Source organism: Hyperolius riggenbachi, chromosome 8, assembly GCF_040937935.1.
Source record: "Hyperolius riggenbachi isolate aHypRig1 chromosome 8, aHypRig1.pri, whole genome shotgun sequence".
In the NCBI taxonomy this organism is placed as follows: Eukaryota; Metazoa; Chordata; class Amphibia; order Anura; family Hyperoliidae; genus Hyperolius; species Hyperolius riggenbachi.
This window is the reverse complement of record NC_090653.1, coordinates 78,039,373-78,066,578: the sequence shown is the minus strand read 5'-3', so window position 1 is coordinate 78,066,578 and position 27,206 is coordinate 78,039,373.

The following is a 27,206-nucleotide window of genomic DNA, read 5'->3' as shown; positions in this document are numbered from 1 at the left end:
TTCTTATCTATCTGATGTGTTTTTAGAACATTTTTTACTAGGATAGAATTCCAATAGATTTCAGTTTGAAATCTATTGAAATTCGATCTGATGGCATTTTTTTGCCATCAGATTTCCATTAGGGCCAATGCAAAATGATAAGCAATCTCATCAGATCGACCTAGATTTTCCACCCTGCCAGTTCGATGGAAATCCATCGAAATCGATCGAAATCGGCCGTCGATCGGTCGATTGGCCAACCGATTTGCAATCTATTTTGATCGATCGGCCAGAAAATCGGCTGAGTGTATGGGCCCCTTTAGTATTATGGTACATGTTTCCCAGTGTTGGTTTGGAGAAGTGGGATCACTTCTAGGTTTGTCAGGGCTCGTTTCCACTAGAGCGAATCTGCATGCGTTTCCTGCATGCAGATTCGCTCAAACAATACTAGTGGTTGGCGCCGTTTCCACTTGTCAGGAATTCTGTGCGGCTCGCTCTGCAGAAAAAATCTGCACAGCAGAGCCGTCAGAATTCGCACGCCGCACACCCGCACGCGAATCGTCGGTCATGTAACTAAATAGGAAAGCCGCAAGCACTTGAGTCTTGCGGTTTTCCCGGCGTTTCCGCGCGCGATTTCGTTAAAAAACCCATGTCAATGCTTGCCGGCATTGACATGGTTAAAATCGCGTTGTTAAAATCGCGAACGATTCCGCGTGAAAATCCGCATGAAAACGTCAACGAATCTGCAACCGTATGCAGATTCGTTGACGTGTTTTCCGCGAGCAAATCGCGCCGCACAAGTGGAAACGTACCCTAATTGGTGCTGATTAGCTTCCAGGGCCTGAAAGAAGGAGGGACAGTGTCCAAGTCCATGTGAAGCATGACCCTGGTAACATAACTCTTTAATTAAAGCTGGCAAACTACAACTACATTTATCTGTTGTGTAGAGTCTGGTACACTACAGCAGGATTCCAGGATGGACAAATTGTTTCCCAGGATCCCCCTTGTTTTTAGTGCTGCAAAAGAGAATGGAGGACTGTGACAGTCCATAAAAAAAAAAAACATCTCTGAAAAGTCAATTCACTGATAATGTGGTATATGAAGAAATTGTCACCTTCCTGTTTTAAACCACTCTGCTTTAGAAATGGTATGACTACTTTCCAGTAAGGGTTAAAGTGTATGATTAAATCCATAAAGGAATCTGCAGGCTGCAGCTCTCTCGCCCCTATGCCAGTTAAGCCCATTTAAAGGGGTTCTCCAGTACCTTAAAAAACGCTAAAACTGACACTTACCTGGGGTTTCTAACGGCCCCCTGCAGCTGTGCAGTTCCCCCTGCCGGCATTGGGCTAATAATTCGTGTAACGCACGAAGGAGCGAGCATGCGCGCAGCCGCAGTTCCATTCGACTAGTTAGACGAATAATTAGCCCGGTGCCGGCGACAGGGAACTGCGCATCGGAGCAGGACGACGCAAGACATTACAGCTGCAGGAGGCGATAGAAGCCCCAGGTAAGTGTCAGTTTTAGCTTTTTTTAAGGTACCGGAGAACCCCTTTAAGTAATTGTGTGAGTTTGTTGCTTCCTGGAGATATGGGACTGATTTATGTGGTATATTTATAATTATTTATAATGGTAGAACCTGACAGTGCAAACAGTTTGCATTCCATTCAGAACTCAATCCTCCACGGATGCTTTATCCAAGGATCATAATTTGTTTCTGTAGAAATAGGCGGTTACACTGCACAACGCTTTCAGGCCAGTTGCCCTTTGTCAAGTGCTTGGCCTCCCATCATAAGACAATCAAATATATAGGCAGTGCAAATGTTTACCACCTCCAACAATAAGGGCTGGAACCCACTAGAGCGATTTTCTGAGCGTTTAGGAAGCAATTCAAACCGCTAGCGATTTCCCTAAATGCTCAGCTAATGTTAATGGAAGGGCCAAATTCCACTGGAGGGATTGCGATTACCAAAATCACAAAACTCAGGACATGCAGCATGTTTGAGCGTTGGCGATTAGCGTTAGCGTTTCTGCAATGTAAAGTATATAAACGCTGGCATAATCGCTCGTCAAAACCTACACAGTGATTTTGCAAGCGTTTTTACATTACTGCACACTGTAACAAAATGAAAATTAATTGAAAGGACCAATCAGAATTAAAAACGCTAATCGCTACACAACTGCTGGCAAATTAATTACACTTTTAAAAATCACTCCCAAAAACTCTCATGAAATCGCTTACAAAACGCTCATACAAAATACTAGCGATTGCGATTAGCAATAGTGTTTTATAGTGGGTTCCAGGCCTAAGGGGGCAGGTACTAATCTTGTATTCCTAGTTAACCCTTAGAACAGCATATCAACTAAATGAAACTCCTAAGACTGAAGTCCTCATTCAGGCCTCCTGGTGTTTGTGTCCCCAGCCTGTCCATCCACCATGCCTCCCATATCAGAACCTGACAGTGCCTTAGCGCAGTGTTCCACAACCCTGTCCTCAAGGCCCATCAACTGTACATGTTATGCAGAAAACCACAAACATGAACACATAGGGCCCAACCGTCCCGTTTTCGTCGGGACTGTCACGATTTTGGGGGGCTCTCCCGCTATCACGGTATGAGCCCCCCAAGTCCCGGGCAGCAGTGGGCAGTGAGGGTGGGAAAAAAAAATGATCAAGGCGCCAGCCGCGGGTAAATGGGATGCGGGACGCGTGCATCCCATTACTACCTCCCTCCCTTGGAATTTAACCCCCCTGTGTCTCCCCCCTGTTTGCAGAGTGTGCAGCTAAGCGGAGCGGGCTGTCAGCTTACCGGTATCCATGGACGCATACCGATGTCCGGCTTCAATCTGCTTCCTGTGACGTCACAGGAAGCCAGATGGTGGTACGCGTCCATGGATACCGGTAAGCTGACAGCCCGCTCCGCTTAGCTGCGCACTCTGCAAACAGGGGGGAGACACAGGGGGGGGTTAGATTGGGAGGGAGGGAGGGAGGGAGGTAGTAATGGGATGCACGCTTCCCGCATCCCATTTACCCGCGGCTGGTGCCTCGATAATTTTTTTCTTGCATTGGCACCCTCCTCCTCACCCACCCATCCACCCACCCACGGACACCCTCACCCACCCATCCACCCACCCACGGACACCCTCACCCACCCACCCACAGACACCCTCCTCCTCATCATCATCATTATATATAGGGGAGACATATGTATTAAAAATTATTAGGGGATTATTAATTGAAGAAAAAATTCTTTTTTTTTTAATGGTAGGTGTGATGGGGGGCGTGGTTAGGGGTGTGGCCTAAGTGTCCCGATTCTTAGATTTAAAATGTTGGGAGGTATGATGAACAGGTGAGGTAATTAGTGTTTCAGCAGAGCTGATTAACTTCCTCTGTGGATTTCTACAAAACATGCACTGTGGTGGGCCTTGAGGACAGGGTTGGGGAACACTGCTTTAGCGGGAATCTCAGGTTCAAGAGCATGAAGTGTTTGCTTGCTTGCTGACTGGTATAGGTAGAGTAGGGACCATTTCTATGGAGGCAACCTGAACGCTGATGAAATGGGCCAGTACAGAGAATGTTGGAAGCTAACATCCTCCATTTTTGCAAGTACTATTTTGCAATCTAGTTGTTTCTGTTGTTACTGATTTGTAAATTAACCACTCCCCTCAGCACCTGCTTTCCCCTTTAAAATCCTGGTCCCAAAATCCTGTTCCCAAAGTAAGATGAGCATGGCTACCCTTGCTTGTTTGTAAAAAGCAGGGCGTGACACAGAGCAGAGACTCATCAGCAAATTACAGATAGAGATACCGTAGTCAGTGCATTCAAACCTAAAGCCCCATCTACATTATACAATTTTTTTTGTCCGAATCAATTCGATTTGATTCAATCCGACATGTTCGATCGGGATTCGAATCGATTCAATTTGCCATTGTATTGAAATAGCAAATTGAATCGAATCCCGATCGGACATGTCGGATTGAATCGAATCAATGAATTGAATCGGACAAAAAATTGTATAATGTATATAGGGCTTAAAGTATAAGAGTAAATTGATTGGATATATTGAATGGATAATTTAGGCAGTTCCCTTCTATTACATAGAAATATTAAAAGCAGTAGAGTGTAGTACCGTGTTAGCCATCAGTAAAAGCAAGGAGTTTTGAATCAGGATGATACCATTTATTGGCTAACTTAGAGATGGATAAACAGTGAGCTTTCGGCTTATAAAAAGCCTTAGTCGGACTGGTTCCCGACCAGAACTGAAAAACACAGCTTATATACACTGGCATACAGAGGAGAAACATTCTTTAGCAAACATAAATGTAATTAGATGCCTCAACTGTTACTGAGGAGGCTTTCCCAGGCATCCTGGCTAAATTGATAAGATCAATAGTTACCTCAACATGACATGAAGCAGACTCTGGTGATGGGGAGACATCGTGAATTCCAAGAAATAAAAATAGTAAGATTGGATGAAAAAGATTAGATCATTAGTGGCCACCATTGAAGTGGACCCAATTAAAAATACAAGATTTCAGAAATAAAACCAAACATTTTTTTAATTCAAAATATTTCGTTGCACCACTCTGACACATACAAAGATAAATAAACACTCCCTCAAACCTATGATCATTTCAGTGCATGCTTTTCACCCTTCTCTTTTCATAACTAGGGTTATACTGGGGGCAGCCATTAGCAATTCCTCCATTGCCGGACACCATCTACTCCACCAGTTTGCCGGATTCTGTCCCAGCAATATGAAAGGAGGGGTTCCTCCAATAAATGTAAAATATTTTATATTTGTCATCATGCAGCTGAAAAAAGGCTGCTATTTATTATTATAATTTAGAAAATAGATTTTATATCTGAAATCTTGTATTTTTAATTGGGTCCACTTTAATGGTGGCCACTAATGATCTAATCTTTTTCATCCAATCTTACTATTTTTATTTCTTGGAATTTACGATGTCTCCCCATCACCAGAGTCTGCTTCATGTCATGTTGAGGTAACTATTGATCTTATCAATTTAGCCAGGATGCCTGGGAAAGCCTCCTCAGTAACAGTTGAGGCATCTAATTACATTTATGTTTGCTAAAGAATGTTTCTCCTCTGTATGCCAGTGTATATAAGCTGTGTTTTTCAGTTCTGGTCGGGAACCAGTCCGACTAAGGCTTTTTATAAGCCGAAAGCTCACTGTTTATCCATCTCTAAGTTAGCCAATAAATGGTATCATCCTGATTCAAAACTCCTAGCTTTTACTGATGGCTAACACGGTACTACACTCTACTGCTTTTACCATTTCTATGTAATAAAAGGGAACTGCCTAAATTATCCATTCAATATATCCAATCAATTTACTCTTATACTACATAGATTGGGTAAAATTGGATGAAAAAGATTGGATCATTAGTGGCCACCGTTATTAAGCCCAATCTACATGATACGATTCGATTACGATTCTATTTACGATCCGATTAAATCCGACATGTCCGATCGGGATTCGATTCAATTCGATTTGCCATTGTTTCGCAATAGCAAATCGAATTGAATCAATAAATCGGATCATAAATAGAATCGTAATCGAATCGTTTAAAGAATCGTATGGTGTAGATTGGGCTTTACGCAAATTGAATGCAAATTGAAACTGGGCTATTCTAATGAACTTTCTGCTGGTTTTGATCCAATTTCTGCAGATTCTGTCCCAATTCCAAGCTCCAAAAATCTTGCATCAAATTTTCATGGACGCCAGATTAATTAACATCTGATTGGCCATCTCTTTTCATGAACTTCTGGCCAGGAAAGAGCTTTCATTCGGCGATAAAAAGAGAAAAATAATTCTTGTTGCAGAAAGTCAAAATGAATGCAGTGATAGTGACACCAGAGGCTAGTAAATAAAGGTAAGTGATACAAAAAAGGAGGGGGGGGGGGCACAGAGAGCCCAATATTGTGTAGTAAGTACAGGAGTAAGATGGATAGTGTAAGTAAGTAAAATAATACTTACAAAACAGGGTTACCCTTTAGGCAACCACTGTAAATGCAGGTGGGGAGATTTAGACCTGTTCCCACTCAGGATTAAGAAGTGGCTCTCTGTAGTTCAGAAAAAGGGCCTCTGTGTATATCAGAGACGCTGGGTGTTATATCGACATATGACTGTTAGATACTCATTTTTTATTGCCTGATGAAGCAGGACTATACCTGTGAAACACGTTGCAACATTGTTTTGATGTATATTAATATATCTATGCAAACAAGTGGTTCGACCCAGCACTCTCAATGGAGACAAGCGTGCTATAGCTGATCAGAACTTGTTGCTCATCAAGTTCAAAAATAGCAAAAAAAGAGATATCAGCAGCACCGCTACAGTGAAAAAGTTAGCTCTTTATTAGTGCAGTAAAATCATGTGGCAAAAATAGAGCTGGAGGCAACTACAGCCCGCTGTTTCGAAGCGACATGCTTCTTCTTCAAGTTGCAAGCTCATAATGACAAACAATGTTCTCATGCTTTCTTAAATATGGCCACACATTCAAATGTCAGCCAATCCACAAATGAGACTTGAGAAGTGACCAATCAGAGCAGGACAAGGGGATGGAGGACCTGATGGGGAACCTCAGTGCACAGGAAGTACAACCCACAAGTGACCTCACTGAAAGAAAACACTCCCATAAGAAAAACGGCTGTTAAGCCACACCCAAAACGGACCTGATGGGGAACTACCATGTACGCGTAAAAATCATCTGATGCGTAAAAATGTACGCATAAACCCCGAACGCGAAAACGCATGAAAACAGTATGCCGATAAAGGCGGTGCAGTGGTGGTGCTTGATACATCCTATTATCAAGAGGAGATATTGAACCAACTGGCCCAATCAGAGGTCTATTTGAAACTTGGTGGTGATCCTCTAGCCAATATTGTTCAAAGAATAGATCATCTTCTTGATAAAGCTATCCAACAGGGTATTATTGATAGTGACCTTAGAGGGTTTCTCAAAAAAGAGTATCCAGCTACTCCCACTTTCTATATTCTTCCCAAAATTCACAAGAATCCACGCCGGCCACCGGGGCGACCCATTGTGGCCGGCGTGGATTCTGTGTTTGTCCCCTTAGCAGTTTTTTTGGATAAACTTCTTCAGCCTTTAGTAATTGGGCTGGATTCACATTTAAGGGATACTTCGATGTTTCTTAGTAGATTGAATTCATTGGATGTTGGGGATGAGGATGTTCTTCTTGTTACGTTGGATGTTGAGAGCCTCTACACCTCCATCCCACATGATGGGGGTGTAGAGGCTGTCGATTGGTTTTTATTAACACATTCTGATTTACAGACTCCACATAGGAAGTTCGCGGTTGAATTATTACGCATTATTCTTGAGGAGAACTATTTCTTCTTTGGTGGGAATTTCTATAAACAGTTGAGAGGAACGGCAATGGGCTCTAACGTGGCCCCCTCCTACGCTAATCTTTTTATGGGCCTTTTTGAAGAAGCATTTGTATACCAAAGTATGTATTTCCGCCGACACGTTTTGTGTTGGTGGCGATACATCGATGATGTATTTTGCGTGTGGAGGGGGCCGCGTTCTGAGCTTGACCTGTTCATATGTGAATTGAGTTGTAAATGTCCATCTATTAGATTGACTGCCCACTCGGATTTGGAGCGGGTCCCATTTCTGGATACTATGGTGATCCGTCAGGGTAACCATTTTATCACAGACCTTTATGTTAAATCTACTGACCGTAATTCCCTCTTAGAATTCTGCAGTTTCCACCCTCGTTCTGTGAGAGAACACATCCCACGAGGACAATTTGCGAGAATTTCAAAGATAGTTACTGACCAGGCTATGCGTGACCAACGACTCCAGGAGACTGTTACTAAATTTAAGCAACGAGGTTATCCTGACCATACCTTTAAAGACCGGGATAGTAGACCTAGACGCCAGCAGGGCCTTAGACTCCCCTTTGTTTCCACTTACAATGCCTGCAGTGCTCAGCTGGGGTCCATTGTACGGAAACATTGGGGCCTCTTACGCCAGTCCTTCCCACAAGTTCATGAGTTCAGATATCCCCCACTTCTGTCCTTTAAAAGACCTCCCACAATTAGAGATAAAATGGGACGAGACAAGTATGGGACAACACCTGTAGTTACTGACTCGGCGAGCAGATTTGGCACTTATCCATGTTTAAGTTGCCATGCTTGTAGCCATATCGTCAAAGGTGATAGCTTTAATCACCCATCTTTGGGAACTGAGTTTAAGATTCGTGGACGCTATTCTTGCGATTCAACATATGTAGTGTATCTTATTAAATGCCCTTGTGGCTTAGCTTATGTTGGCATGACGACACAATCTTTACGTGTACGTCTTTCATCACACAAGTGTGCAATACGCGGTCAGAATCGAGAACAGGCAGTGTCGTCCCATTTTGTCGAGTCTCGACATTCAGTGTCACAACTTAGGATACAGGTCATTGATAGTGTACCTAGGACATTGCGTGGTGGGGATAGATTGAAAGCATTACTGAAATGTGAAGCGGGATGGATTAGACGTTTAGGAACTGTAGGTCGAGGAGGTTTAAATAGGGAGTACGATTTATCGTTTTGTATATAAGAAGATTCGGATCTGGGTGGCAATCAGGACCAGTAATATAGGTTTGGGTTTTTTCAGCAATTTTTGGAGTAATTTATGGGATGTATCTAGTATTTATATTCTGAGATAACATTTTTCTTAAAGAGAACCCGAGGTGTGTTTAAAGAATGTTATCTGCATACAGAGGCTGGATCTGCCTATACAGCCCAGCCTCTGTTGCTATCCCAAACCCCACTAAGGTCCCCCTGCACCCTGCAATCCCTCATAAATCACAGCCGTGCTCTGAGGCTGTATTTACATCTGTAGTGTCAGTCTCAGCTGCTCCCCCGCCTCCTGCATAGCTCCGGTCCCTGCCCCGTCCCTTCCCTCCAATCAGCAGGGAGGGAAGGGATGCAGGCGGGGACTGGAGTTCTGCAGGAGGCGGGGAGAGCAGCAGACTGACACTATAGAGATAAACACAGCCAGCTCTGACAAGCTGTTTGTCAGCAGCGTGGCTGTGATTTATAAGGGATTGAAGAGTGCAGGGGGACCTTAGTGGGGTTTGGGATAGCAACAGAGGCTGGGCTGTATAGGCAGATCCAGCCTCTGTATGCAGATAATATTCTTCAAACCCACCTCGGGTTCTCTTTAAGGTTGTTCCTGTACTTTTCTATATTTTTATGTGATCAAGGTTCTTTATATTTATGCATGAGCGGTGACCAATCAGAGCATATCAATATTTGTATATTTTTGCATATGTATATTTTACTGGTTTTTGTATTTTGTTACATATAGTGTTATGCACAGTTTACTTTAACTACTTGCGTATGTTTATACGCCACTCCCATCTTTTTACGCGTACGCTTTGTTAGCATTTATTCAGAGGTTTTTACGCGTTATTTTTCCACGCGTCCCTAGACTATTGCGTACATTTTTACGCTTTTTACGCGTTTTTTCTTGTTGACATTCATTGCGGATGCCTTTAGCATACTGTTTTCATGCGTTTTTGCGTTCGGGGTTTATGCGTACATTTTTACGCATCAGATGATTTTTACGCGTACATGGTAGTTCCCCATCAGGTCCGTTTTGGGTGTGGCTTAACAGCCGTTTTTCTTATGGGAGTGTTTTCTTTCAGTGAGGTCACTTGTGGGTTGTACTTCCTGTGCACTGAGGTCCTCCATCCCCTTGGCCTGCTCTGATTGGTCACTTCTCAAGTCTCATTTGTGGATTGGCTGACATTTGAATGTGTGGCCATATTTAAGAAAGCATGAGAACATTGTTTGTCATTATGAGCTTGCAACTTGAAGAAGAAGCATTTCGCTTCGAAACAGCGGGCTGTAGTTGCCTCCAGCTCTATTTTTGCCACATGATTTTACTGCACTAATAAAGAGCTAACTTTTTCACTGTAGCGGTGCTGCTGATATCTCTTTTTTTGCTATTAATATATCTATGTATTTTCAAAAATTGACAGTTTCAGGTCTGCTTCGGGGAGGTAAGTCCACCACTGCCTCCTTAGCAATTTTAACAGTTTTGGTGTATTTTATTCTGTTAGCGCCTCTGTTTACTGCAAAAGGTAAGTGATGTTCTTTCTGCATCAAGTGGAAGGATGTCTGTAGACCACTTAGGATTGTTGGGTGGCTGGCATAACCTTACTTTCCTATGGACATTCCATGTGCTGGGAGGTGTATAGACTGGATCAACAGGAAATTCCAGAGCATGTTAATGGCGGTCACTGGAGAGAGATAGATGTGCGCTAGTGGAAAGGGGGAGCTGCAATGATGACTGACAAGATTTTTCATCAGGGAAAATTGCTTCTTGAAAGAACCTTGCAGTTACTGACCTCATTTAGGGCTCTTTCACATGGGCAGCTGACAAGCGGTGAAGTCAGCACCTGTCAGCTGCTCTCCTGCACTGGCCGGGCGTTTGTTAGCGCCCTGTACAAGCACTGTAAAGGCGGCCCCCCACGGAGTGAGAGTCAACATGTTGTGTTCCTCTTCCGCCGCACAGTAACGCCACCGCATGTCTACGCTTGACACGCATGGTGTTACAACCGCTGCAATTCGGCTACATTTAAATTGCACCTGAATTGCACTGGCGGGCGGCTGAAAGGAGACTGAACTGCTTGGCAAATGCGCAGTTCAGCCACTCGTGTGAAAGAAGCCTCAGAAATTTGGTGATATTTTCATTGGTTGTTCTGAGCAGAACAACCTGATATTAAGGAAAATCAACCGGGCAGATTAGAAAATGTTATTCCATTGGTATTGGCTTCCTAAGATAGACACAAACGCTGGTGCACATGGCAGACGAGGGCCCCAGGCTCTGCCACTGGCCAGGACCCCCAAATCCCCATGCAACACCAAGAGGGGGAGCGCAGGTGAGCCCCGGTACACCCATCACTGGTGGATTCACTCACACTGCCTCTATATAAATGCAATACACAGGAGAAGCAAATGCTCACTCCCAGCCAGCAATCTGCCATTTTATATTGTCAACAAACAGCCCATAGGCCAATCAAGTGTAACCGTATACACCCGTGCCTGCAGTACTAAATCTAGCAGTAATTGCATCAGTTCAGCAACATTCAGGTGAGAGAGTTATTCCATTGGTATTGGTATCCCAAGATAGCCCATGTCAGAGTCTCCACTAGCTTATGCCCCTTCCTCTCTTGAGCATATTGGGAAATGGAAGTGCCGATGCAACACACAGCACTTCCGCTGGCAATGCAATTCCATTCATTACAGTGAATGGAAATCGCAATGCGCTTGTGTGTTTTCTTTTGCAACCATGCGTTACAGTTACACAGTGAATTGCAACGCATGGATTGGGCATCCGACAGTGCAGTCTATGCGCTACTGATATTCCCAGGAATCACCTTGTTGCTGCAAATCGTGCCAAAAAAACACGAGTGTGAATGAGGCCCCTAAAACATACTTTCAAAGAAGGAACACAGAGGTGCTTAACTTGAATCCTTGTGCAGATCGCTTGATACTCCTCCCTGTATTTCCTGATGAAGCGGGATTGAGCCCGCGAAACGCGTTGCAAATTTTTTTGGGCGTTTCTAATAAATGTGTTTGACTGTCTGAATCGCAGTCGTTGTCGTGTCTGCTTGAGGGAGGTAAGACCACCAGGGCAGCACGGTGGCGTAGTGGTTAGCTCTCTCGCCTTGCAGCGCTGGGTCCCTGGTTCGAATCCCAGCCAGGGCCCTATCTGCAAAGAGTTTGTATGTTCTCTCTGTGTCTGCGTGGGTTTCCTCCGGGCACTCCTGTTTCCTCCCACATTCCAAAAACATACAGATAAGTTAATTGGCTCCCTCTAAAATTGGCCCTAGACTGCAGTACTTACACTACATAATATAGACATATGGCAATGGTAGGGATTAGATTGTGAGCTCCTTTGAGGGACAGTTAGTGACAAGATATATATATATACACTGTACAGCACTGCGTAATATGTTGGCGCTATATAAATACTAAATAATAATAATAATACATTTCCTCCTTCATTTTTGCCATTTGAGTTAGTTTTTAAGCTCATTTAATCTAATTTTATACTTCTGGCGCCTCTGTTCATTGTATACTTTCAAAGAAAAACACGCACATGCGTGTTTGTTTCTGAAGTTTATAAGCAATCAATTCCTTGCAATCAGATTATGTTGAGCAAGTGTTTTTGATCAAATAGATGTTACATTCGATAGGAACATTTAGCTGCAGGGACTACTATTCAAAAACAGTGATCATTCTTAAATAGTGATGCCTCCCGCTTGCTCATTTTCGCATCTTCCGCTGCCGATCATTATATTAATGTTCCCATACATTCATCTCCCTTTTAGGCTGCTCTCACAGTGGGACGTTACAGGCGCACGTTAGAGCAGCCTGTAACGCAGCCCAACTCACAGCAATAAAAAATCAATGGGCTGTTCACAGTGCCCATGTTGCGTTCGAGTATAACGCTGCACGTTAAGTGAAAGTGCAGCATACTGTGCGTTATACTCGTATGTTGCTGCAATAGACTGTTTGCACATGCTCAGTAATGTCTTTTTTTTTTTCGCCACATGGCTAATTAATATTCACTGCACTGTGGTGTTTACTTCCTGGAGCGGCCGCTTTGTGCTACGATTGGCTGGCGGGACCACGTGATGCAGAGTTTTCCGTTTTCACGTGGTCTCCACAGTCTTTTGCCACATGCGCCGTTTTCGCCTGATAGTATGCGTCAAAAAGTATGCATCACGGACGCATCAAGAGACACATAACCCGACTCTATATAACGTCCAACTTCAAAGCTCACGTGCGTTGCGTTAGGGGCACGTTATGCAACCTTAACGTCGCATCTAACGCAACGTCTTAGTGGTAAAGAGCCCCCCGTGATTGCAGGCATCAATGAGTTGCCGGCATCACTTCCGATGTAACACTGTAACGCATTTCTTCCTACTGTATTTAGCGTACTTATTGTATGATTATAGGAAATAATGCGCAAGGACATCTTGTGGCCAAATAGTAAAATTACACCTACATACAATAGGGAATAAAAAGGTTTTAATATGTATGTCAAGAGGGTATAGTATTCTTAAAGAAACACTGAAGCCAGTTTAAAAACGGCTTTTTACCTTTTATTTATGTGAGGCATGTTTGCCCCTGTTAAAACGCTGCTATCCCGCAGCACAACGAGGGGTCTTTAACCCCCAAATCCCCCCTGCAAAGTCCACGACTTTCTTGGTCGTGGATTTTGCTGCTCATGGAGGCAGAGCTTTCAGCTGCAGTTCTTCCTCCATGCGCCGTGGATCTCCGCCTCTCCCCCGCCCCTCTCAGGTTGCAAGGATGGCTATAAAAACTTGACTAGGTTGCATTCACACTGTAATAATTATGTATGTCAACTCTCTGCCCATACAATTCGATGAGCCTGTTCACAATACTACGTTGTAACTGATTGTGTTAATTCTAACTCGCTCCATGCAGCCTTTGAATTAATGTGTATGGTATAACGCGAACAGTGTCCATTGCAGTTCACAAACATTATAACGTATGCGTAATGCAACTCACACTAATGCAACTCACTCAGTGTGAATCTAGCCTCAAAAGGAACCCAAGGTGTAAGACCTATGGAAGCTGCCATATTTATTTCCTTTTAAACAATACCAGTTGCCTGGCAGCCCTGCTGATCTTTCTGGTCAGTCTGGTCTAAATCACACACCTGAAACAAGCATGCAGCTAATCTTGTCAGATTTGTCAGACATCTGATCTGCATGCTTGTTCAGGGTCCATGGCTCAAAGTATTAGAGGCAGAGTGAAGCAGCTGCTTTTGGGCGCCGCTATAGCACTAGGGAAATAGATTTTACGCCACCGGGAATTTGAGCAGCAGCAGGGTAAGCCGTCATTCGGCTCACCCTGCGCCCAACTCACTGGCGGGGTATACATACGTACGTGAGGCAGAGGATCAGCAGGAGAGCCAGGCAATGTGCATTATTTAAAAGGAAATACATATGTCAGCTTCCATATCCCACTCATCCCACTCACCTCAGCACAAATTTGGGAAAACAGGTGCCCCAGTATGAATAAAATTGGATTAAACACCAATAACATGAAAAAAGTGAGGTGGCTTACCTCAATGAAGAGATCTTTGCGTAAACTAAGAAATGTTTACTAAGCACAACGTGTTTCACGGGTCTAAGCCCGCTTCCTCAGGCCAATAACAATCAATGCATGATTGGTAAATGCAATATTTGCAGTGAGTGTGTGTGTTGGGCTTATTGAGAACCTGAAGAGGAGAGTGATACTAATGAGGATGATAGGGGTGGCTGGGGAGAATGAGAGGGGATTACTGAGGGTCTGGGAGGGGGGGGGGAGAAGCGTGTAAAGCTACTGAGGATTACTTTTATTGTAAAAATACAATAAAAATGTACCTGTTAAAAAAAAAGCTACCGAGGATACTCGGTGGACAGGGAGAGAGAGAGGCTTATTTATGGTCTAGAAAGAAAGAAAGGCTGCTGAGGATTCTGGGGTAGATGGAGAGAGAGAGGGTCTAGGCAGCCAGAGGAGGCCCACCCACAGTGTTATGTAGCCCCCAGTACTTGGTTGCCACAGGTAGCTCCCTGTATATGTAGCCACATGCCCCCCCCCCCCCCCCCCCCCCCCCCAGTTTAGATAGCCAAAGGAGCCCATGATAGCCGGAGCCCAGCATAAGGTGGCAGGAGAGTGTTCCCCAGTATAGTTATCCAGTGTGCTGCCCAGTATAGGTATCCAGAGAGACCCCCAATATGGGTAGTAATAGAGGGCACCCCCAGTATTAGGTAAGTGAAGAGGGTGCCCCAGTATAAGTAGCCATAGAGCCCCCCCCCCACCTGTATAGGTAGTGGTAGAGGGCATCCCCAGTATTAGATAAGCAGAGAGAGCAGCCCTAATATATGTAGCCAGAGAGCCCCCCAGTATATGTAGCTAGAGGTGCCCCCCAGGATAGGTAGCCAGAGAGTACCCCCAGTATAGATAACCAGAGAGTCCCTCAGTATAGGTAGCCAGAGAGACCCCCATATTGGTAGCCATAGAGTCCCGGTATAGGTAGCCAGAGAATCCCTTTAGGATAGGTAGCCAGAGATCCTTCCAGTATAGGTTGCTAGAGAGCCCCACATATAGGTAGCCAGAAAGTCCTCTATATAGGTAGCCAGAAAGAGGTACGGTAAGTAGAGTTTGAAATTTGACATAATGATTATACATCACAGTGTAAAGGTAGCCATACACTGGTCGATTGCCACCAGATTGACCAGCAGATAGATCCCTCTGTGATCGAATCTGATCAAAGAGGGATCTATCCGCTGTCTCTTCTCTGCTCTGGGCTTCAGCTTCACTTTACTTCCTGTCGGGGGAAGTTTAAACAGTAGAGAGCGCTCTACTGTTTAAACTTCCCCCGACAGGAAGTAAATGAAGCCAGCCGGAGCCCAGCGCAGAGAAGGGACAGCGGGGACACGCGCCGGTGGAACAGGTAATGTATTACCGCTAGCGTTGGTCGTCGGACATTTGAACGCCGCTATCCACGCACTCCCGACCCACCAGTGATCGAGCTAAATTTTCAGCGCGGACAGATGGATGTGATCGATCGATTTCGGACAGAAATCGGTCGATCGGTAAGCGTTTGCGCATCGATTTCACAGCAGATTCGATCACAGTGATCCAATCTGCTTTCTATCGGCGGGAAATCGAGTAAGTGTATGGGCACCTTAAAGAGACTCCGTAACAAAAATTGCATCCTGTTTTTTATCATCCTACAAGTTCCAAAAGCTATTCTAATGTGTTCTAGCTTACTGCAGCACTTTGTACTATCACAGTCTCTGTAATAAATCAATGTATCTTTCCCCTGTCAGACTTGTCGGCCTGTGACTGGAAGGCTGCCAAGTTCTTCAGTGTTGTGGTTCTGCTATGAACTCCCCCTTCCAGGCCCCTCTATGCACACTACCTGTGTGTTATTTAGGATTAGAGCAGCTTCTCTCTTATCTTTTACAAGCTGGATAAATCGTCCTCTGAGCTGGCTGGGCTTTTACATACTGAAGAATTACAGACAAGGGCAAAGCTGTTTGCAGGAAGAAACAAGCAGCCTGAAACTTCAGTGCATGAGAACAGGGGGAAAGAAACACACAAATGATCTCTTGAGATTCAAAAGGAAGGCTGTATACAGCCTGCTTGTGTATGGATGTATTTTCTATGTGTGGACATACTGTACATCAACCTACTTCCTGTTTTGGTGGCCATTTTGTTTGTTTATAAACAAACTTTTTAAAACTGTTTTTAACTACTTTTAATGCGGCGAGGAGCGGCGAAATTGTGTCAGAGGGTAATAGGAGATGTCCCCTAACGCACTGGTATGTTTACTTTTGTGCGATTTTAACAATACAGATTCTCTTTAAGACATTTAACGTAAGCTTTATTGATACTAGCTAATGACTAGTGCTTCTATTGTCCTCTGAAAAATAAAATGTATAAAAAATGAATAAAGGAGAGCAGATCCCCTTGTAATGACTGTGCAGACCCGAGAACTCAAGGACACTAAAGCAACCCCTGAGAGCCATTAGTTTGCAGTTTATTGATCCTGTGAATTGTTAATATCTTTATTCCACGGGTCATTGTAATTGAAATGTATTAAATATTTATAGTCGTGTAGCATCAGGTTACTATGTACCGTATATACTCGCAAGCAAGCCGACCCGCATGTAAGCCGACCCCCCCACTTTTACCCCAAAAAACAGGAAAAAATGATTGACCCTCATGTAAGCCGGGGGTAGGAAATGCTGGCCGTGTGATCCCCCCAGTATGTCCCAGTATAGCTAGTATAGTGCCCAGTATAGGTAGGTAGTGCTCAGTATAGCTAGTAAAATGCCCCAGTATAGCTAGTATAGTGCTCAGTATAGCTAGTATAGTGCTCAGTATAGCTAGTATAGTGCTCATTATAGCTAGTATAGTGCTCATTATAGCTAGTATAGTGCTCATTATAGCTAGTATAGTGCTCAGTATAGCTAGTATAGTGCTCAGTATAGCTAGTATAGTGCTCAGTATAGCCAGTATAGTGCTCAGTATAGCCAGTATAGTGCTCAGTATAGCTAGTATAGTGCTCAGTATAGCCAGTATAGTGCTCAGTATAGCTAGTATAGTGCTCAGTATAGCCAGTATAGTGCTCAGTATAGCCAGTATAGTGCTCAGTATAGCTAGTATAGTGCTCAGTATAGCTAGTGAAGTGCCCCATTATAGCTAGTATAGTGCCCCATTATAGCTAGTATAGTGCCCCATTATAGCTAGTATAGTGCCCCATTATAGCTTGTATAGTGCCCCATTATAGCTTGTATAGTGCCCCATTATAGCTTGTATAGTGCCCCAGTATAGCTAGCATAGTGCCCCATATAGCTAGCATAGTGCCCCATATAGCTAGCATAGTGCCCCATATAGCTAGCATAGTGCCCCAGTATGGGTGGGTAGGTGCTGTCCCTCCCCGCTCCCCCGCGGCTGCCGCTGCTATTACCTTAGGCGGCGCCGCTTCCTCTATCCCCGTCCTCCTCCGGTAACTCATTCACAGCAGCGCGCCTCTCGCTGCTGTGATGACGAGGAAACCATAGAGAGCGGCTTCCTGTAGCGGCGATGCCGTTACTATGGGAACCGCTCTCTATGGTTTCCTGCGTCATCACAGCAGCGGGGGGTGCGCTGCTGTGAATGAGTTACTTACCGGAGGAGGACGGGGATAGAGGAAGCGGCGCCGCCTAAGGTAATAGCAGCGGCGGCGGCCGCGCGGGGAGTGGGGAGGGACAGCACCTATCCACCCATGACTCGCAAGCAAGCCGACCCCCCAACTTTTGGCCCACTTTTGGGGGGTCAAAAATTAGGCTTGCTTGCGAGTATATACGGTATCTCTAATGTTTCTGCATGCAGTTATGTACAGCGATGTCTTCTAAACTGGCATGAGTACTTGTTGTCCTCAGATGGATCATAATTAACCACTTCACAACTGAGGGGTTTTACCCCTTGAGCACCAGAGCAATTTTCACCTTTCAGCACTCCTTCCATTCATTCGTCTATAACTTTATTAGTACTTATCACAATGACATGAACTATATCTTGTTTTTTTCGCCACCAATTAGGCTTTCTTTAGGTGGGACATTATGCCAAGAATTATTTTATTCTAAATGTGTTTTAATGGGAAAATAGGAAAAAATGTGGGAAAAAAATCATCATTTTTCAGTTTTCGGCTATTATAGTTTTTAAATAATGCATGCTACTGTAATTAAAATCCATGAAATGTATTTGCCCATTTGTCCCAGTTATTACACCATTTAAATTATGTCCCTATCACAATGTTTGGCGCCAATATTTTATTTGGAAATAAAGGTGCATTTTTTCAGTTTTGCGTCCATCCCTAATTACAAGCCCATAGTTTATAAAGTAACAGTGTTATACCCTCTTGACATAAATATTTAAAGAGTTCAGTCCCTAAGGTAACTATTTATGTTTTTTAGAACAGCGAGGAGAACGCCAGCGCATACCACTAAGGCTGCATCTGAAATGACCACCAGCTCAGTGTGCAGCACCTTTGTAGACTCTCTGCACACTTCGCATTCAATTCAGATGCAAATCATATGCAAATCTGCTACTACTTATCATGCAAACAGGAAACTCAGGAGGAGGGGCTGGGAGCAGCTGACCTGGCAGTTACATAGTTACAAAGTTAAGGAAAGGTGGGGGGGAAAGGCTGCGCATCCCTAAACACATGTTGCAATTGAATGGTTAATCGCACAGGCATACACCGCCTCTGCCAGACTGAAAAATGCATGCCCTGCATCCAAGACAAGTGCTAACATTTATTAAACTAGGAGGTACTTTAGCTTCCAATATGGTTTGCATGCAAAATATATTATACTAGACACTTGCGCCACGGTGAGGCAGACCTCCGGGCAAGTGACCTAACCTAAATTTAAAACCTCGGGAGCAGCTAAGCAAGAAAAATGTGTAACTTACATTTGGTAGAACAGCGAGGAGAACGCCAGCGCATACCACTAAGGCTGCATCTGAACATGTGTTTAGGGATGCGCAGCCTTTCCCCCCCACCTTTCCTTATTTATGTTTTTTGGGGGGTTTTTTGTATTTTTTTTTCTTTTTATTACAAAAAAAATAAATTGGGGAGTGTGAGAGGTAATGAGTTAATTTATATTGTAAAAGTATGTATTTGTATATGAAATATGTTTTGGATGTAGTTTTACTATTTGGCCACAAGATGGCCACAGTAATTTTTTGTTCATGCGACCTGTAAGCGTCGGAAGTACGCTTACAGGACGTTCAATGAGGCTGGGAATTATTTTTTTCACAATCATCGCGCTGCTTCTCATAGAAGCAGCTGATCATTGCTAGAGGCTGAGATCAACGAGCGGAAACGGTTTTTCCCGTTCATTGATCTCCAGGCGAGCGTCTGCCGGCGTGCATGAGCGTGGGAGCGAACTAGCGAGCAGGAGCGTGGTAGCGGTGGGAGGTGCGTATATCTACGCTCCTGGTGGGGAAAGGGTGTAAAAAGGAGCATAGATATATGCACCGCTGGGGGTCTACATGAAAAGGGCGCCGGTAAAAAAGGGCGCCTGGTGGAGCCCATATATAGCAACTTCGGCTACAAAAAAGGCGCCTGGTGTAGCCCATATAAAAACTTCGGCTACAAAAAAAAAAAGGCGCCTGGTGTAGCCAATATAAAAACTTCGGCTGCAAAAAAACTCCGGGATATGTAAATTACTATTCCCCCTCCAGGGCGCCATGGATAGTGGGGGAATGAAATAATTTGGCTTCCAGCACTTGTAGCCCATATAAAAACATAGGCTACAAAAAAAAAAAGGCAATAATATGGGCTACAAAGGGGCACCTTACTGTAGCCGAAAACCTTGTAGCCGAAAAAAAATATGGGCTACAAAGGGGCGCCCTACTGTAGCCGAAAACCTTGTAGCCGAAAAAATATGGGCTACAAAGGGGAGCCCGCTTGTAGCCTATATCAAAACTCGGGCGCCCTTTTCTACACCTTGTAGCCCATATTTCCAGAAATAACATTGATGTCTATGGCGGCGCCCTTTTCATACAGGCAGCTCGGGCGCCCTTTTCAACCGATCCCACCGCTGGTGGTAGAGTGGTTAATCAAGAAAGATCTTAAAGGACCACTGTTGTGAAAATCTTAAAATTTAAAATATATGTAAACATATACAGATAAAAAGTAGGTTTCTTCCAGAGTAAAATAAGCCATACATTAATTTTTCTCCTATGTTGCTGTCGCTTACAGTAAGTAGTCGAAATTTGACAGAACCGACAGGTTTTGGATTAGCCTATCTCCTCATGGGGGATTCTCAAGGATTTTTTTTATTTTCAAAAGAATTTAGGCTGGATCCACACTATGGGCTTGATTTACAAAACGGTGCTACTGGCTAACTGTTAGCATGGCTTTGCGCGTGTTTGAGCGCGTTTTCACGTGAAAAAAGGTTTGCACGAAAAACCGGTTATCGCGCGCAAAAATTCGCGTTTGCACGTTAATGCGAACTTTTGGTGCATTAACGTTCGTGCAATAACGTGAATTTATCATGCGAACTTCACCGTTAACATGTGAAAAATTGTGTTAACGCGCAAACGTGAATTTTTGTATTCGGTAGCCAGAGGAACTTCAATATTAGGTAGCTAAAGGTGCTCTTGACTGAAAGGAGATCTTGTCAGTGGAATGCTGAGAGGTGGGTAAGTAACCTCTTATTTATGCTCTGATTAAGACTCTGAATGGGAAATGAGGGATGGAGCCGCCTCTCCAGCATCAGGCGCCTGTAGGCACGTGCCTACAGTGCCTTATGGTAAATCTAGCCCTGGCTGGTGTAGTATTCAGGGCTCAATAAAAATTGCATTTGTCACTGAATAGAGGCAGCCACTCGCTTCCTGTGAGTGGTGCTGATACCTCAGTGGGCGGGACTTGGCACGCTTTTCTGAGTTTTGCAGCAAATCGGTCTGCTCTGATCTGCACTTATAGTGAAAGTAGCCTGTACTGCGCTCTGTACGCTACCAGGAGCATCATCGCTAACAAGGGAAGAGATACCCAGGAATCCGTACAATCCTGTGGGAGGACTGTGACGATACTTTGGTTGGTGATTGCAAAGTGGAAGTGGCAACTCTGCATCCTCTTTTGTTTATATTCACATTATTTCTTATTCTCCCCAAGCTGCTTATTTGTACAGTACTGTATATACTCCGCTGGTGCCATTCTTCTTGTCTTACAAATGTTATCAGGCATCAACTCACTTGCAACCTGAAGAGAGCAGCTAACCATGGGTTTCACACTGACATATGACGCATGCGCCGCCCACTGTTTACTATAATCAGAGTCACATAGGGGCCAAAATACATGTTTACTATAACAGAAGTTTTATTATATTAGGCTTTACTATACCAGGCGTTGCTCCCATTGACTTATAATGGAGATTGGCTGGGAGCTGGAGAGGTAGTTTACTATATCTGAGTTTATTATAACGAGATTATACTGTAAAACCAATTTCATGGTCTGTAATATCAATTCTATACTTTGATGCTCCATTGCCACCGCAGATGCAAAGACTTCCTGCCTTTCAGGAGGTGACAGTGCAGAGGTACAGCATGTTGTCAGACAGTGATTCTTGTAAAACAGGTTGGTCGATGAACTATGATGGAATGTTGTAACAATATCACATTACAGAACTAGTTCTCCCGTTGGCAAACATGTGACTTGTGTCTTATAAATAACTTGCATCACATGCAAGGCTAACTAAACTGTCTAGTGCCGGTTATGTTATGTATGTTTAACAGACACAATAATATAGGTAATTTTTTTAGATTGTGTCTAAAGCTATGTTTACAGGACATTCATTAGTAAAAGGAAAATGAACATCATTTAAAGTCATTTAGTTTTCACACTGATACACATTTCTTAAAGTGAACCCGAGCTGAAGAAATACCTAAAAAAAACAAACTGTCCTCCTTGCTCTATAGCATCCAGAGGCTTCTCTCTTCTTTGGTAACTGTGTTTTTTAACCTCCTTACACTGTGTCGGGCATACCACCAGCTGTCCCCAGGAGTCCCCCATTAAAATGTTAAGCAATCAGATCGGCATCCTTAGATTACGTCTGATTTCACCCCCCTATCCCCCCCCCCCCCGATCGCAGCTAAATACATTACCCCCTGGATCCAGCGATCACGCAGCCTCCCGACACATCTCCGGTCCTCTCTATGGGGAGGATCGGGTCTGCGCATGACGTCATGATGTCAGCGACGTCATGTTAGATCCGCCCCATAGAGAAGAGCGGAGCTGTCCGGAGAGGCTGTGCGATCGCTGGATCCGGGGGGGGGGGGATGTATTTAGCGGCGATCGGGGGGGGGGGGGAAATCAGACGTAATCTAAGGATGGCGACCACCACTGCTAGCTAGCCTAGTGCTAGCTGAAGATATTAGAACTATCCGATCGCTCAAAATTATAATGGGGAACTCCTGGCTGCAAACCCTCCGGCGTGTGTAACGCCCAGGAGGTTAAAGAAACCTGTAACTTTAAAATAAAAAAACACTGATACTTACCTTGGGGGTATCTATGTACGTATGTATGGGCTTACCCCATCCTCCTCAGCCAGCGCTATCCAGCACTGGCACCCCCCAAACAAACGATAATAATAACATTCGGCAGAAACAGCCAAGACTGATCAGGTCTGCTCTACTGCACAGGCAGTTTTTTTGTTTTGTTTTTTTGCGTTATCCAGTTTTATCACCTTGTTTACACCATAAGTTTCTAAAATCAGGACTTCATTGAGCAAGTCCCCAGATAGAACGGATCCGAGATGAAAAACTAACTATAACAAGTAACTTGTCTATATATCTTATCTAAAGTTTAGACAGCTTTAGGGCTCATTCACACTTTGTGCGCTTCTGTCCGCTTTTTTTCAGCACATAATGTTACAGATACATGTTGCTGAAAAAAAGCGGACAGAAGCGTACTGGTGTGAATGAGCCCTCGTTTACATAAGGCCTCGTTTACATCATACGCACTTCCGTGCGGATATGGAAGCGCGTATGATGTGCTGAAATGCAGGAAGGGCATCGACTGCCCTTCTACTGTTCACATCTACTGCGCTGCGCAGAAGTACGATGCGCTGGGAAGCGCTTGCATACTGCTGTCTGCATTTTGCCCGCACCGCAGAGCTGATCCCATTACTGTCAATGGATGGGGGCAGCGGCGCAGATGGCATGCAATCGGATGCGCTGCGTTCGGATTGCACAGCCATCTGCGTTGCCTAGATGTGAACGAGCCCTTAATACAAAATTATTATTTCTTCCTGTGATACAATGACAGCAGCCATGTTGTTTGTAAACATTACACAGAGGCAGGCTTATCTGTATCTTGAGCACTCAAGCTGGGAAAAAAAACCTAATCCCATCTCCTCCCCTCTGCCTCTGAAATCAGTGGCTAGTAACGCCGCCTCCTCCTCCTGCCCAGACTGAGCTCCCATGAGCCCTTGCTACTGCCAAGGCTCTCTGAAAACCTGTGGGCGTGGTTTATTTAGTTTATAGGGAATTAGAGTATTAAAACAAAAACAAAAAAGAATAGGCTTGAGGAATGCCCTATAAACAATAGGAAAGGAACACAATTATGCAATGAGTAAAAGTTCACCTCGGATCCACTTTAATGTTCAAGTCGAGGAAAGAGCCTCTACCCGCTATGTCATGCACTGCCCAGAGCAGGCACATGCAGAGGGGGTGCTTTGGGTGCCCAGGCACCCTCCCTTTTTAAAATCTTCAAAAAAGGCCCTTCTGGCCGTGCAAAACAAGCTCCGCCCCAACCATGTTAAGCCCCGCCCACTTTGAAGTGAAGTGTGGCTATTCCATCAGCTGCGCCCACTGCCCACTATCTCCCCCAAGACCCACAGTGACCTCCCTTTCCTCCAACACCCATACTGACCTCTACCTTCACAGAACCCACAGTTACTTCTCCCTCCCGCAGTACCCACAGTGACCTACCCTTCCCCCAGCACCCACACTGACCTCTACCTCCTCCAGTAGCCACACTGACCCCTACCTCCCCTAGCAGCAACTATGCCATTCATAGCAGCACCCACAGTGACCTCCCACTCCCTGCACCCACAGCAATCCCACCAATATCCAGCACCCACATTACACTCAGCCAGTAACCCTCACTATAGCAAGCAACCAGTACTTGCACCAAGCTGCCACGTAATATCCAGTCTAAACACACACACACACACACACACACACACACACACACACACACACACACACACACTTCACTCTATAGATGGCACCCAGTATTCAAACCCACATGGCACAGTACTTGCACCGAGCCCTCACATGGCACCCACTACTCACACCTGCACACAGCGTCCACATGGCACCCACTATCTGCACCCACATAACCAGTACTAACACCCAAACTACCTGCACTCAGAACCCACATGACACGCAATGCCCACCCATAGCTAACACCCAGTGCAGGCATTGCACCAAGTATTTGCAACTATGTGATACCCAGTACCTGCACCCAGCATCCACATATTTCACCTGCAGTAGTTCCAGCTGCATCAAGCCTCCACTTGATGCCCAGCACCCACACCAAGCACTCACATGAAATCTAGTGCATGTGTAACGATCGGTGTAACACAGAGAGGGTCTGATTACCGGCGAACTGCAGTATCACCGAGAATACAGAATATACCCGATTATTGATGATCTGCAGTATCACCGATAATCAGATATATCTACTAACCTCTGGACACCTGAGATGACAAGTGAGTATTAGAGTGCAACAGTAATATTTTGAGTACTGCACAGAGTAGTTCCTTCCGGAGACCTAGACTCTCCCGGGGGAGGAGCTAGGCTTAGGGTAGGAAGGACAGAGTGAGAGTGACACCAAAGAGAGGGTGTCACTAACAGGTCTGGGAACTGCCTATAACAGTAAGGCCAGTTCTCGAGGTCGGCAAGCCAGGTCGTTAACACACAGACAGATACGGTACAGATTCAGGAGACAGATACGGAATCCAAATAAACAGGCAAGGTTTGGCAACGGAGTGTCAGAAATAGCAAAGTACAGAATCAGAAGGCAAATGCAGAGTCCAGGAACGAGCAGAGTTTGGCAACAGGAAATCAGAAATAGCAAGGTACAGAATCAGAGTTCAGGAGGATAAGTCAGGCAAGCAGAAGGTCATAACAAATAATACAGTTCAATATTAAGGTGTGAGGTCCGTGATCGTCAACACCTTTGGAAACTATGCTAGAACACAGATACTGACAAGGTCTGAGTGCTACCACGTAGTGATCGCAACGCCAGACACCAGAGAAATGGCCAGCACCCAGTATATATACATCAGCGCTTCCAGCGCCTCCCCCAAGTGCTGGACCAATGAGAAGTGGTGGAAATGTCAGCTGACCAGCTTGGTCAGCTGACCTTCTTCTGGCTGTCATATAAACTCTGCCTCTCAGCGCGCGCGCGCGCGTCATTCTGAATCTGTGTGGACTATCAGTCCCAGCCACATCAGTCATGCTTTGCAATGTCTCTGCTGGCCTGCACGCGGGGTGGGAAGCACCGCTATCAGCACAAGCGGTGGCCTCCCCGCGCCCGGTCAGACTGTCAGTAGCAGGCCTGTGCGTACAAACCGCCGCGTCAGACGCGGCGGTTTCTCCGCGTTCCGCTATGCCAGCCGCGGAAACAGCCGCCTCATCCTGCGTCCATGCGGCGGCTTTTCCGCATTTCTTCACAGCATGCACCCAGAACTCACAAGAGACTGAGTACCTGCAATCAACACCCACATGATGCATGATACCCACCCATACAGTCAGAATCCACATGACACCCTGTGCCAGCACCCAGAACCCACATGGCACCCAGCATCTGCATTTAGCACCCACATGACAATACCTCACTAGCCAACACCTATCACCCATATGGCACCATGTACTCACTCCCAGTACCCACTTAGCACTCAGTATTTGCACCTAGGACCCACATGACACCCTATACCCCCCAAAATCAACCCCCACATGGCACAGTACTCACACAGCACCAAGTTACCAAACCATTATATGCACTTAGTACCTGTCCATGGGCAGCACTCAAATAGCACCCAGTACCCACCCTCGGTCAGAACCTATATGAGACCCAGTGCAGTACTCTCCCATGGCACAGATCCAGACCACACATGGCACTCCCTACTCACTCATGTCCTGCCCATGGCACCTACATGCACCTAGTATCCATATGCAATTACATTCATGTGCAGTACCCATATTTTTATTTAAAAAAAATATCTATTTCTGTTGTTTTTGGATTCATTTCAGAAGGTCATGGTTGGGGCCACATGACACATTCCCTTGGTCCATCAGGGTTCCCCAGGTTTAGAACTACTGAGCTAGATCTCACTAGCTCATTTCGGAATTGACACAGGTCAGGAAGAGGAAACTAGCAAGAATCAGCTCATTTCCATACAAAGACTTCTGACCACACTGCTTTGACCTCTTTGTTCTGCTAGGGCTGTTTATGCACTTTTTGTATCACATTCCCAGGCTGGTTATATGTAAATAGGCAGTTATCTCATGGAGAACAATGGATGATTAAACATCTGTCCTTCAGTCACATTGCTGGGATACTAGACCCAAAACAATGGTTCTACCTGACTCTGTCTACACGTGTCAGAGCCAGGTACACACTATAGATAATTGTTGCCCAACACAATCTTTAGGCCGCATCTACACGCGTAGATGCGGCCGCGATGCTCCTTATCAATCGAACCGCTGATGCGGCTCGATTGATAAGATCCGACAGGACGGATCTTGCTTCCGCCGATTCCCTGCTCGCTCCCCGCTAGGGGACAATGGCAGGGAATCGAGCGGAAGATAAGCGGCGCGGGGACGAGCGGGAATCGAGCGGGTATTGATGCCGGCGCACGCGCGTCGAGCAGGGACGCGGCGGGCACGCGGAAGAGGCGGTCCGGCGGCTAATCGAGCCGCCGGATCGCTGCAATGTCCCATAGTGTAGATGGGGCTTAAAAGCCTCATCTACACGCGTAAATGAGGCTCCGATGTTCCTTATCAATCGAGCCGCTGATGCGGCTCGATAAGATCCGACAGGTTGGATCTTGCCACCGCCGATTCCCTGCTCCTTCCCCCGTGAGGGG